Source organism: Tetrao urogallus, assembly GCF_951394365.1.
Source record: "Tetrao urogallus genome assembly, chromosome: 24".
Classification (NCBI taxonomy): Eukaryota; Metazoa; Chordata; class Aves; order Galliformes; family Phasianidae; genus Tetrao; species Tetrao urogallus.
In genome coordinates, this window is record NC_136837.1 from 4,103,805 (window position 1) to 4,117,474 (window position 13,670).

Below are 13,670 nucleotides of genomic sequence, written 5' to 3' on the forward strand. Positions count from 1 at the left end.
GCCAGCTGGGATGTGTACAGGGGAAGCACATCTTGCATCCTGATGGGGCTCAGCTGCCCCGGGTCCCATTGCCAACCTTGGCTGCCCATAGAAGAACACAGGGATGGGAACAAAGCAGTGATGCTGTGCTACCATCACTGCTCACTTTCACCCTTAGTAGGGGAAGGGGAGGGAAGATGCTGCAACCAGCATCAGAGCTGGGCTCTAACAAAACACCCAGCACCACAGGTGCTCCACATTAACACTTCTTCCTCCCCATTCCCTGCCCATTTCCTAGATTTTCATCCAGATTTTCAGCCTAGCCAGCGCATCTGCTCCCAGTCGGCAGGAAAACAGGGGCTTCATGTGGTTTGAAGGCTGTGGGTTATTCAGGCACACGAGAAACGAGGCCAATAATCTGGTGAGCAGCTCCACCTGCCTGAGGTTTGAAAAGAGGCTTGGGAAGAAGGAAAGCAGCTTGGGGCCAGCTCTGGGGCTGGTGGTTACAGCTCCAGATGCTCTGTGGTGAGGCCAGCAGAGAGGGGCTGAATTATCTGGGTTGGAGGTGGGGGTTTGGGTCTTGTTCTGCTTCCCAGCAGCCAGTTTTGCAGAGTTGTTTTGTAGCAGTTTCTTTTAAGCCTTAGGGAATGTGAGTTTTGCAGAAGGCGCTTGCACCTCTCAACTTCTAGGAATACCCCTGGTCTGAGGTTTATCCTTGCTGCTGATTCACTGCAGCTTTTTAAATTCGAGTTTAGAGGATAAGAGGCAGAGAATCAGGTGAATGAGAGCAAAGATGCTGTTGCTTTGCCTGATGGGTCTTCTCCCATCACTTCTTGGCTGCATGAGGCACTGGAGGAAGCTGATGGTGCATAGTGTGGCAGGTCATCCGTCCATCTGCTGTGGGGAGGATATCTTGTGGATGTCTTGTAAGCAGGTTTTGGGCTGTGGGAGCCCTCTGCTGAGCCTGTTCCATTCTGAAGGCAGCAGTTCTGTGAGTGCTTCTGCATCAGGTGAGAGGGATGGGCTGGGAGAGGGGGAATGGGGCTTCCCAGTGTCAGCAGCACCACAGGTATGGTACCACCTGGCTGCCCTCCATTAGGATGAATGATTTTCAATAGAATGTATACAGATTTGGTGTCCAGAACACAAAACTGCTCTCATGAGAGCTGGTGCTTGATTCCCTGGGTGGTTTGAATCCAACAGGTTTGGTAGAGGAGGGTTCCTTTCCTGTATGTCCACCCTTCTCTTCCTCCCCACGGCAAGGATCCAGGCGTATGGCATGGCCTGCTGTGTTCTGAGCTCTGCATTTTGCCCACATCCTCAGCATCTCATTCACAAGCAAGAAACAAGCCTGGCACATAAGGGAGTTCTCAGGCTGTATGGTGAGCGATAGCAAACAGCTTCAATACCTGTCCCTCTGTGCTTTCACCTATAGGAGATGCATGCGTTTGCATTTCCTTTCATCTCTCTATGTATGTGCAGGTAGAGAAAATGTGTTCTCTTTTCCCTTAGAGAAGCAACGCTGTGAAAATGAACCGTTTTGGGCTAAGCTGCTGTATTTCCATCCCCCAGAGAGGGGCACTGTTGGATTTCATTCTGGATGTAAGAGAGATTGATCCGTTTCTCTTTGCTTTTTGCTAAAGCTCCTCCAGGAGGGGCACGAATTCCCCTTTAAGGGGGGGGAAAAGCCATGCAAAGTGCCAGCAGCACTCAGCACTGCGTGAGTCCTTCCCTAAAAAGAGTGCAAAGCTGATAACTATCCAAACTGAAGAGGGCAAGCCAGGCAGGTATAGATCTCCAATGAATGACCCATCGATGCCCAAGCCCCTGTGCTGCTTTGGCTTTTGGGGTCTGAAGGTGGGCTTTGCTGAAGTTCCTTGCTTTTCCCCTTGCAAAACAGATACAGATATGAATGCATATTTTTATGTCACTTCTCCAGCACTGGGAGGTGGTAGGATGTATTTGTTGCCTTTTCTGCTTATGGGAGCTGACTGATGGTAGCAGCAGTGACCCCAGTGGGGAACTGCTCCCCCAGTTTGCTGTCTGTGTGTTGGCAGAGGGATGGAGGGAGCAGGCCTGCACCTCTTTTGCTCTCTGCAAAGTGCTGATTTTGCAGCTCTGCGGCTCAGTTTCCCCATTTATAAGTTTTCCTTGGATGGTGTTTTGAGGCTACACAAGGCAACTCCAGTCCAGACTTTTCCCCATGCTCCTCCATCTCTCCTTTGTTTGCAGGGCCACCGATTGCTTTACCACCTCCCTTTTCACCACCATTGCCTTTGATTTTTCCAGCTGGGTCTCCTGATTTTCTGAAAAGAAACTACTTCCTTCTCCTTTGCTTACGAGGTTCTAAAATTTCCCATGGATGAGAAGATCGCATCAACATCCCTGCTCTGGTCCAGCAGTAGAAACAAAGTAAGTGAAACTTCTCCCTTTGCTGCTGATTCCTTGGCCTTTGTTCAGCACGAAACAGTCCAGCAACGGTGCCTCCATGGGGAAGGGAGATGTGGGGGTTTGCTGAGGGCTGGAGATGGATGCTGCCATGTCCTCCTCCTTCGTGGGTGGCAGTGAGAAGATGCTCTCTCCCCAGGGAGGAAGAGATGTGTGCTCAGGTCAGAGGCAGTGCTGAGAGTTTCCCATTACTGATACAGAATAGCTGGATTTTGGTGGCTGGGAGCTGCTGTGACGTGAGTTGGGGTTATGCAAACACAAGGAGAAGGTAACAGACGGCAAACAGGAGCTTGGCTGTGGGTGGAGCAGTGTCAAATTGGGCAATGAAGAACCAGAGGGTGGAACATCATCGGGGTCAGAGCGGGATCCGGGGTGATTAGTGAGGAGGAGGCGGTGATCAGATTGCCAAATGCTGCCCAGGCAGAGGGATAGCATAGCGTGGCCTCTGAGATCAGAGCGGGCAGAGAAAGCGATAGGGAAATAGTAGAGAAGGGACAGCATTGGGGGATGAGGGCTCAGTGCTGAATGGTGCCGTCCTGGGGGTGAGGAGCTGGGACAGGGACTGCGCTCTGCTCCCAGCTCTGCTCTGAATGCTCCTCACCCCAGACTGGGGATGGAATTTGCTATGGACGTGGCCCACATCCTTGCCTTACCCAGGGAACGTGGCTTTGTGTTGCCACCAGGAAGGCTGCAATGCACAGTGATGTGTTGGGGGAGCTCGATCCTCTAGTGAAAGGTTCTTCTATAAGAGCATCCATCTTGCCTGAGGGCAGTGGGCACGGCAATGAACTCCCAGAGCTCAAGGAGTGTTTTGACATCACTCTGAGCCATAGGGTTTGGGGCTGGGTGGTGCTGTGTGGAGCTGGGGGTTGAACTCAGTGATCTGTGTGGGTCCATTCCAAGTGGGGATGATCTGTGATTCTATGATTTTATGTTCCCAGCTCAAGAAGGGAGGAGGAATGATAGTAATTGCACCATCAGACAGGCAGCAGCATGCTGCACACAAACCGGAAGGGAAGTGTGGTGGACTAAAGCAGGCAACACAAAGCAAACCTGCTTTAACTACTTTTGGCTAAGCTTTCCAACATCCTGCTTGGGGTTTTGGGGATGCTAGGATCTGTGACAAAGGTGCGTGCCCCTTTTCTTCCCCTGCACCATTGCCTAGCCTTGCCCTCACCTTACTGCCTGCCAGGGGCCCATTGGAGCGTGCAGGGTGCAGAGCTGTTGGCACTTGGCTGCAGGCATGGATGGACTCAGGCTGCTCCTGCTGGTGCTGGGCAGATGGCAAGCAGGCTGGGCTGCATTCTGAAAACAGGTCCAAAGAAAGCTTTTGTTTTGCTGCCCAGAGCTCTTCTTTCAGGCTTGGTGTTTCCAGGGCCTCAGTGGGTCCCCACGAGCAGGAGCAGCCCTGGGGTGTTGGGGATGTCTGATACAGGGGATGTCAGCATGGTTGGTGATACCTGTTGTGGTCTGGAAAGGTGCAGGCGGCCAAAACCTTGGGAGAAGCTGGACTGAGCTTTGAAGTTTTGAGCAAATACGACTCAGTCCTTGTGTCACACAAAGCGTGAAAATAAAGAAGAAAGAACCATGTGGGACAGAGACCAAGGTGGTGATGGAGACAGCAGAGTGCAGGAAGGAGGGAGAAACACAATCCACCCGAGTGGGTACATAATTTATTTGCCTATTAGCTATTAATAAGCTGGCCTTTTGTATCAAGTCTCCCAACGTTCTTGTAACAACTTCAGGCCTTTCTGCAGAGCATCACCCTTTCTGGGTGTTCCTGTGCCACTTGCCATGCTAACATGATTCTTGATATGTCCCTCGCCCGGCACCGTGCCTTCGTTATCACCATTCAGCTGAGCAAGTAATTAATGTGATTCCCCCCATTACTGCTCTGTAATTATAACCTCTGGGAAGTACCTGTGAGGTGGGAATGCCTCCTAGGGGCACCAGGCATGCTTTGCTTTGGATGGTGCCTAAATGCTTTGGGTCTGCCTGGTGAAAGGGGAACGGCCAAGCTGATGACTTGGGTGAGCGATGGAGCTTCCCTTCCACCTCTTGCCAGTTGTGGTTACTGCAGGACTGGGGGTGATGTTTGATAACAGGAAGCACATCAGCTGAATGCAGCAAGGGGAGGTGGAGAAGACCCAATTCATCTCAGCAAAGTCATGGTTATCCTGCTGGGAATCCAGTGTGTGCCTTCCTCCCATCCTCCTCTCCGCATGTTATACAAGAGAGAGGCACAACCCACCCCATGTATTCTAGGGAGTCAGAAGCACTTGGAGGCATATTTTTAGGGTAGAGACCAAGACACCATGCAGCAGTGTTGGAAGGACTCCATCTGAGCAGCTCCTATTTCCTTGGTCTTCCTTGGTGGTTCAGGGAACAAGGTGGGCTCTTCCTAATGGGGACACCCTTCTGTGACCCTGGGTTGCCTCACCTCCTCCCCACTGCTGCTGGATGCTGCCACTCAGAGCTCAGTGTGTGACTGATTTCTGTGTTTTCTTGCAGTGAGAAATGTTCAACACCTCCTGGGAACCCCTCCGAAAGGCCCCCAGATGTGGAAGTGCCACAAGTCGACTGGTCCTCAGTATATTCACCTGGCATCCCTTGGGAAGAGGTGAGGGGATTCCCTTATGCTGTGTGCCTGATGTCCATGGAGCGGTGATGGGGGCAGCTCTGCTCTCACATTCTGAAGCTGTCCTTTGGGTGCTGAGCTCGTGGGTGCTCTCCTTTCAGGGCTGCTCCCCTCTCAGGGTTGGTTGCAGAAGAGTTTTGGTTTCTTTGCACCCCGGAGTTGCGTCAGTGCAGTCAGCACAGCTCTGCTTGCAGCGCCGTGTTTCTTCCCTATGTTTCCTTTAAAACCAAGGACAGCAAGGCAAGATAGGGTTTCACGAGGGTATAGGATTTCTGAATCTGAGTCTTTCCTGAGACAAACTCTTTCTAATCCTTACCTGCTTGTCAGAGCCGCGCAGACACCAACACATCCGTACCCACCCAAAGCATCTCCTACTGCTGGAAGAAGAGCTGTCATTTCGGCTGCCTGATCCTGGCTGCAGGTGAGTGAGTGCTGTTAATTACCTTTATTCCACCTGTAAAATTTTGTGTGGTGTTAACGATACCGTGAAAATACAACAGAGCCCAACACCTGTGGGATGTTCCCGCTTCTATTAAGCCACTCTTAATGTCATTTCATCCCCAGTAAGGTGGGGAGGAACCACCTGGTTGACAAGGTTCCTGTTTATCTCCTGTTAAAATGGTGCTTGGCTCATGGCTGTTCACCAGCTGTGCTGATACAGGAGTTCTGGATGCTCTTGGGTTCCTGCCTGAGCCAAGCAGATACGCTCTGTGCTTTCTGCATTTACAGCCTTTGCTCCTTTTCCAGGACTTAAATAAAGTAGTTACTCTTGGCTGTGATCTTTTTAATGGCTTTGAATGCTTTGCAAGTCTTCCATTAGAAAATGATCGGCTGTTGCAATCTGCTTTATTGCAGAAAGAAGCACTGAAGGCATGAGGAAATATTCGTTGCATGCAGTTTGCTCGCGCTAAACCGTAAGGAGTGGGGCAAAATAATTCACTGGCATTTCTGGCAGGCTGAGCAATATTGCTGCCAGGCAGTTGGTTTAACCTGAAAAAGGGGCAGGATGGATTAAATGCGGAGCTGATTACATCAGATTCACTCTGCAGTAAGGAGAGAGAGAGAGAATGGGATGTTTTTATCTTGGCTCGATCTCGCCTAGAAATAAAGGGATGCTTTAGAAGACTCTGAGTGACCAAGCATGAGGATTCCAGTGAGCCACGTGGGGTTGTACAGCGTTTACCCGGTGATGCAGAGAATTTGGGATGGATTTGTGTAATTCTGAGTCGATAGCGCTTCTGATTCTGGTGGATGTGGTCTCAGATTGGTGGGATGGAGCATCACCCCAGCTTGCAGGGATGTATTTTTCTTTGGGCATCTCCTGACATGTCAGATGTGGGGGCTTTCCTACACTTTGTGTCTGTTTTTCTTCTCGGCTTTCTCAACAAAAATCTCCCTAAGATCTGATCTCCTTCCCGTGTCAGACTGCCAAAAATCAAAGTGAACTGCTGCAGTCTGTGTCCAGTGGGTGATTCCCACTCCACGTGGGAGATGGAGTTCAGCCCTCACTGTGATGGGCTCCCAGCTCCCAGGACTTGGTGGCCACATCAGGGAACAGTGCTGGGTTTGGCTGTTTGCTTTTCCAAAGGTCATGGGAAGGAGATTGAGAAATTGCTCCGAGGCAGAAGCCAGCTCTGATTTGGCACAGGATCCCAAAGGCTGCTTATCACTCTGACATCCCCTTTTCTCTACAACTGAAGGGAGATTTTCCAGGGCTGGTTTTCCAAAACCCCCAAATAGTGGTTGTGTCTGCAGGCAATGCAGGCAGGGGTTTGGGGCGGCAGCAGCTCGGAAGCCTGCATAGAAGGCAATAGGGGATGCTCACCATCCTTGGTATGGACCCAGGAGCCACATCCTACAGCCTCTGTTCTGCACTGGGATGGGGCTGTTTTTGTCCATGTCCAGATACAGGCAAGGTGACCCCGCTGCCTGACCCATGGGGAAGTGGGTAAAACAAACGGCAAGAAATCCAATTGAAAAGCACAAAGGGATGCAGAGCTTCAGCAGATTAGGAGCCAAAAGCAAATGTGGGTTCCCAGTAATGGAGGGGTTTTTCATGCACTGGGGCAGAGTCAGGACTCTCCTGTGTATGAGGAAGTGCCTGCTCAATGGGAACCATGGCTGAGGGATGCCAAACCAGAGCTGTGCTGGTGGTGGGAGCATGGGAGGGTCCAAGCAGGGGTAAATGGATGCAGCCTATGTCAAAGCAGCACTGCCCCAACTGCAATTGGCAAAACAGCCCCCTGAGCAGCATTGGGGGGGGGGGCAGAAAGGGGCACATTTGGGCTTCACCCCCATGTTCTTCTTAGTGCTGCTTCTTCCTCACCCTTGCTCAGAAAGCAAAGGCACGCATTGGCAGCCACAGAGATGGCAGGCTGGGAGTAAGCAGAACCCAGCAAGGGAGCAAAATCCCATTTCAGGCACAAGGAGAATGAGGGCAAGGAGTCCCACCGGGCTCACGTGGGCACTGGCATCGCCTTTCTGCCCAGTGCAGGACGGGTATGAGCATCCCACAGCCAGGAGCTGGGAGAGGCAGAGGAGGCAGTAGGACCAGGAGCCTGGGGCAGGATGAAGATGATGCAGAAGCTGGGTTTGTTGCTCCCTTCCTCTTTGCAGTGGGTTAAAAGGCCGGGGTGGGGAGGGAGGGAGGAGGAGGGGTTATTAGGTGGGTCTGGGGGGTTTGCTGTTCTCCTTTTGGGTGGTTTTGGGGTGATGGTGACCAAGTTGAGTTTGTCCTTGGAGAAAAGCTGGAGAATCAGAGGATTGCTCTGGGATGCTGAGGGTATGCTGGGAGCGTCAGGAGCCACAGGGTCCCATTGACAATCTCAGTCCCTTTAAACCTTAATTCTGTTCTTGCCGCATCCAAATTACGATGTCCTTCCCTGGATGGGACTGCAGGACTGGGATGACCGCCCTGGGTCAGCTGCACTGCTCTCTGGCAAAGCACGCGGTGCTGCCAACCCAAACGACCCCAACCCCTGCCCCTCCTCCTCCTGCTGCCACTGCTGCAAAGCTCGGGATCGATGCAGGTATCAGCGTGACCCACTTAGTGGCTTCCTATTGCTTTCCATTTATACCATCCATCCACTTCTGGCTTCGGCCGCAGCCTCCCGGGAGGGTTAGTGCTGATGGCAGTGGGCTCAGGACGCAGCTCATCCCTAGGAAAAGGAGGAGGTCGCAGTGCTGCACCCCAGGCTTGGCCAAACCCGCAGCACTTTGGGGCAGATGGGGGAAACTTTCCCATCGATTCGCCATCGACTCTCCTCGATCGCGTTACCTCCAGCAGCCCATTCAGCAGCGCCGCGAGGCGCCGAGGCGTGCCTCCTGCTGAACGCCCGTTTAAACCCTTTTCTATTCTTCTGAATCAGGCTAAAAACTCCCATGCTGGGTGTGGGGAAGGTGGGGAGGGCTTGGATCAGACCCAGGTGATTGCAGCCTGCCTCGCTGCAGAGCTCATTTTTGCCCCATCTGTCTTTTCCTGCTGTTGGGCTGGCTTTGCAGCAGCTTTGAATGAGCACCTGTGATGGGGAGCACTTGGTTCCCTCCGTGCAGGGATGGCTGTGCTCAGCCCCACTCGTTATTAAATTGCTTCCTGACCCGGTTAATCCGTAGCTGATTAATTTGGGCTGGGTATCAGAAAGGTTTCATCTGTCTCATGGTGTGGACTGTACGTTCTGGGCCCTCTGGTAATCTGGTTTATATATATATATATTCCATATATATATCCTATATATATATGGAAAAATCAGAAGGGGGGGATGTACAGAGGGAGGCTGGCTGGGCATGCTGGCAGTGAGGGACGCTTGTATCCTGCACCAGGAATCCAGCCTGCATGTTTCCTCCTGCGCATCCTTCAATGTGGGGCTGCTATGCAGCATGTAGTGCTGTTGTGGGTGGGGAAACAGAGGCACAGAGGAGGCTGGGGCTCAGAATTTGGTGGCTGCCAGTTCAGCCCAAGCGTTTCTTTGATGGTGCAATTAATTAAAGGGTTTAAATGTCAGGGCTCATCTTAACCTCTCCTTTTAAAAGCAAAGGTTTCTCTGTGCACGTGGGTGTCACAGGTGGGACTTTAGGTTCACTGGTGCCAGGGTGTTCTGTAGCTCCTTTAATTATCACTGGTTCATTAGCCTCAGTGCTGGAGTCAGAACATCAAGGAGTGAAGGTTTGTGTTGTGCTGTCTGTGAATTCCATGTTCTCAATTCCAAGCCTCCCATGTTCTTCCCTCCCCCACATTTTACCCTGGTGCTGGTTTGGGGGCACTTCTGATTTAGGGGCACATCACACAGTGCTGAGGTATATGGAAAAGTCACCCTGATATGTCCTGAAGATGCCACAGAGTCAGCCCAGCCCAACCCAGGAGCTGCAATTAGCGCTGCACCCCAGCTAATTAGTTCCGCTAAAAATGAGGAAAACTAGCAGGGGCTAATTACTGCACTAATTTGATCTGTGAGCTGGAGCTTGGGTCTGGCTGGTGCAGAGCGGAGCACAGCAGCTTGCAGAGGTCTGTGCAAGCATCACTTTGTTCAAAAGCTGTGAACAGTCCAGCAAAGTCCCCCTGCAGGTCTGTCCTGCCCTCCTGCAGCAGAGCTGCGTGTGCAGAGTTCTGCAGCCACGCTCTCTGGACCCCTGCCCTGGCTGCAGGACGCCCTCAGGAGCAACACTGTCCTAAAGGATAAATCCCAGCAGATGCCAGGAGCTGCTGCTGGTGGGATTAGTGGGCCGGAGGCGTGGGAGGAGGATGGGGCACCTGGCTGGGGGTGGGGAAATCCTGACACATCCCAAGTCCCCTCAGCCGAGCACAGTTTGGTTAAACTCCTTTCTGCTGATGGATCCCCAGTGTGGAGGGACTCTAGGGGTGCAGAAGGGGATGTGGAGCATGACAAACCAACCCTGAAGTCTGCGAGATGCTCTGGCCCGTTTCCATCGCTGGCTGTAGGTGTGGATGCCCAGACTTCAGCTGAAGATGCCCCAACCCCTGGGTGCTGTGCTCTTCTATGGGATGCTGTGTTTTAATGTGCTCGTTAACATCACAAGTGGAAAATGGTTTTGAGGACAGAGCAGAGAGCTGGGGGAGGTGGAGGTGATCGGGTCCCACGGGAACAAGGCAGCAGTGCTGTGCAGGAGCTGAGGCTGTGGCACACAGGCAGGAATGTGTCCAAACACAGAGGTCTGGGGAAGAGGAAGATGTGGGCTCACTGGTGTGAAGATGGCCCTGCACAGAGTCACCCAGCAAGGATGAGGTGGGGTCAGGAGAAGAGAAGGAAAATGTCAGTTCCTTTTGGTGACTCACGGTGACATCCCGCGGGGTCGTTCCTTTCTCACTGCTCGGGGTGACAATCTGATGGCTCTGCTTGTCCCGTCCCTGCGTTGTCCCTGTCAGTGCCTTGTGGGGTTGTGCTGGCTGCTCCTTGTCACATCAGGGGGGGTCATGGCGTCCCACATGGCGGTGACACTGCAGCCATCCCCTCCTGAAAAGGAGCCCACTGCATCCATGGCTGCAGGCAAGAGGTAGGTGGGCACATGGGGGTGCTCCAGCCCTCGGGCTTTCCCCCTCTCTTCTTTTTAATGCTGTTGGTGTATATTAATGCTAAACAAGCCCGACCGCCTGCTCTAAATCTCTGTCCTGGTGCCAGTGGTGCTCGGTCACCGTCCCCTCTCTGCCTCCCTCCTGGGCACCGGCTCAGACCTCACCACGTCACCGACCAGACCTGTCCCCGCTGGACCATCCGGAGCATTATTGGGGATTAAAGGTGGCATCCGGCAGAAAGGACCGTCCCTCCCCCGGCGAGCGGCTGGGGGAAGGAGGTGGGGGGCCTGGGTGCCCCCTGTTCCCCCTTCCCGATGGACCCCCAGCGCTTTGTAGGGCAGAGCAGGTGCCTTTCCCCGAGGCAACGGTGGGGCCGAGGCTCCAAACCACATCGGATGCTGCCAAAGCCCATCCCTGGCGTGCTGGGCTGCCAATTATACAGTGAACCAAATAGAGGAGAGACTTCTAAATGACATTGCCTGCTTTATCCCAACGGGACCTTTCAAGGGTATGGCTGGTGTTTGGTTTTTGTTTTTTTTTTTTTTCCTTTTTCTTTCTTTTTTTTTTTCCCCTCTACACGTCCCTATGTGTGTTTAACGACTCTCCTTCCAGATGCAGAGAGCGCTGGCACCTCCATGCCCTGCGTGGGTAAGTTGTAGGTGATGCTGCGGGGGGGGGGGCTATGGGAGAAATCACTGCACGTCTCATGGAGCAGAGGGGTGATGGGGAGGGGGTGGGGGGAGGCAGTTCAGCACCTCTGCTTCTTTATGGGGACCTCAAAGAACGCTGTCACTTGTCCACGTGTGTGAGGTCTGAGTGGGGATGGGAGCAGAGCTGGGGGACGTGCGTGGATGGGGATGTTGGTGTGTGGTTGCAGAGGGGATGGTGGACACAACGCTCCCCATTTCCTCACTTGCCATCGGGGTTTGATGGGGAAAATGCAAGCTCTCTCTCAAATGACCTTTGTCTTTTGCAGTTTCTCTGTCTTGGTGGTGGTTTTTTTTCGGGTTTTTTTTTTTTTTCCCCTTCCCAGCCAGGGATTTTGGATGAAGCGTATTAGTTAATCAGATTCTGAGAAGCAGATGTTAGGTGATTTAGGAGGAAAAAACGAGACGACTTTCTCGTTGGAGCCTGGAGCGCGTGTTGCAAAGCATGTGGCTCTGTTCTTGCTTGGAGAGATTGCTTTGTGCCTTTGGGAAGTGCCATTAATTTGGTCTAAATTTAAAATGAGACAGAAAAGGTGTTCTGGGCTCTGGGACAGGTAGGACACTGGTCTCTGGGTGTGGGGACAGGCAGATGTCAGCATGCTTTGGGGGTCTGAAGGCATTGAGATGAGGGTCACAGCCCTGCTTTGCCTGTCCAGGTCCCTGATGGCTGCAGATGGGGCTAAAATGCATGGAAGGGAGCTAAGAAGTGCCATTCCTGCTCTTTGCCTCCGTTTTGCCCTGAGCGATGGTGCCAGGGCTCAGTGTGATCTGCACATGGGCTCCAGAGCAGAGCCAGATCCTGAAGTATCGCAACCTCCTCGAAGTCTTAGGCTGAAGAAGCAAGGGCTTGGAAGTCTTCTTGCACGCTGTTAGGAGTTAAACACCCTTAATGCTTTCTAAAGCCGAGATCATCTCACGGTATTGACTTCAGATGCAGTTTCACAATCAGCTTAAGCTGCCCTAAGGTTGCTTGGATGCTGAGGGCACAGGTTCCCTCCTGGGCTGCAGCAGGGGTGAGGTGCCATGAATGTGAGATCAGCTCTCCTCATTTGTCTTCTCTGCGCCTTTTTCTCCCTCCAAATGAGCCTTGTTCAGGCTGGGTTGCTCTCAGCATCCTTCCTCCCAGCCTGGCTGCTGATGCTGTGTGGACACAGAGATGTGGGCTGCCCCAAAGCTGCATCTCGCCTCGCTCATAGCAGCTTTGAGCTGCTGAAACCTCAGGTGTGAGCTGAACCCATGGATAGCTGCAGCACCTTGGGTTCACCTTAACCCTGGCCAACTCCATCCCTGGGCTCAAGGACTCAGTTCTGGGGCTGCTCATCTTTGCCCCAGGTCTGAAACACATTGCTGCTTCTCCTAGCTCTATTTTCAGCTGCCTTGCCCCGAATGCTCCTCTCTCGGTGTCTCCATGTAAGAAAATGGGTACAAAAGCAAAGCTGCAGGGAGATACCTACCAGCAGCCCTGCTCTGTGTTTTTCATTCAAGCAAAGAGAGAAGGACACCACCGGCTCCTGTACAAAGCTCTGCTTTTGAGCTTGTGATGCTCATAAGGAGGATTGGTAGCTAACTAGAATGCTAACATCTCCTCCAGCAGATTTGTTTTTCCAGCTTGTCCCAGCCTGGGCAGATGAGTCCAGTCCTAAGGGAAGTGTGGGGAACAATTTGGAGCCCCAGTGGCTCAGGCTCGGTGAGGTGGTTCAGGCACAACTGTGTGCTCACAGCCCCAGTGCAGGACTGGTCCCCATGCGGACGTGGCCTGGATTGCACTGCTATTCCTGGCAATTGAGGGCATTTGGGCTTTTCAGTCCCTCTTGCTGAACTTTGCTGGGTAAGAAAGCCAGTGTGTCCTTGGTGATTAGTGAGCATGTGGAAAATGGAGCAGCACTTCTCATCTGTATGGCTGGAAAACACATTTGGAGGGGAGAGAGCTGAAGGGGGGAAGGAGGGGAAAATAAATGGGTGGAGGGGCCAGGATGAATGCATTTTGGGTGTAAATATTCCCAGGATTTCTCTCTGTTAACCTCAAGTTGGGTCACCACCCACCCCGAGTGCTGGATCGATACAAGGAGTCCCAGTTCATGCCCCTCCTCATGCAGAACAGAGGAGTTCTCCGAGGCTCACAGATGCTTCCTTCTCCTCCCATCCTGCCTTCCTCATGGTTGGCGCTGCTCAGAACCTCTCCTGACCTCTGCTTTGGGAACTGATTCCCATATGCCAGGTCACCCAGCACCTCCAGTTTGACCAGTCTTACTCCCAGCTGGAGCAAGGCTGTAACAAACAAAGCTTGGGATGGGTGGGCAAAACCTGGATCCTTCCCCACCTGGTGCTGCTGCTTGACCTTCTGTCCTTGAGTGCTGTAGAAATTGAGAGG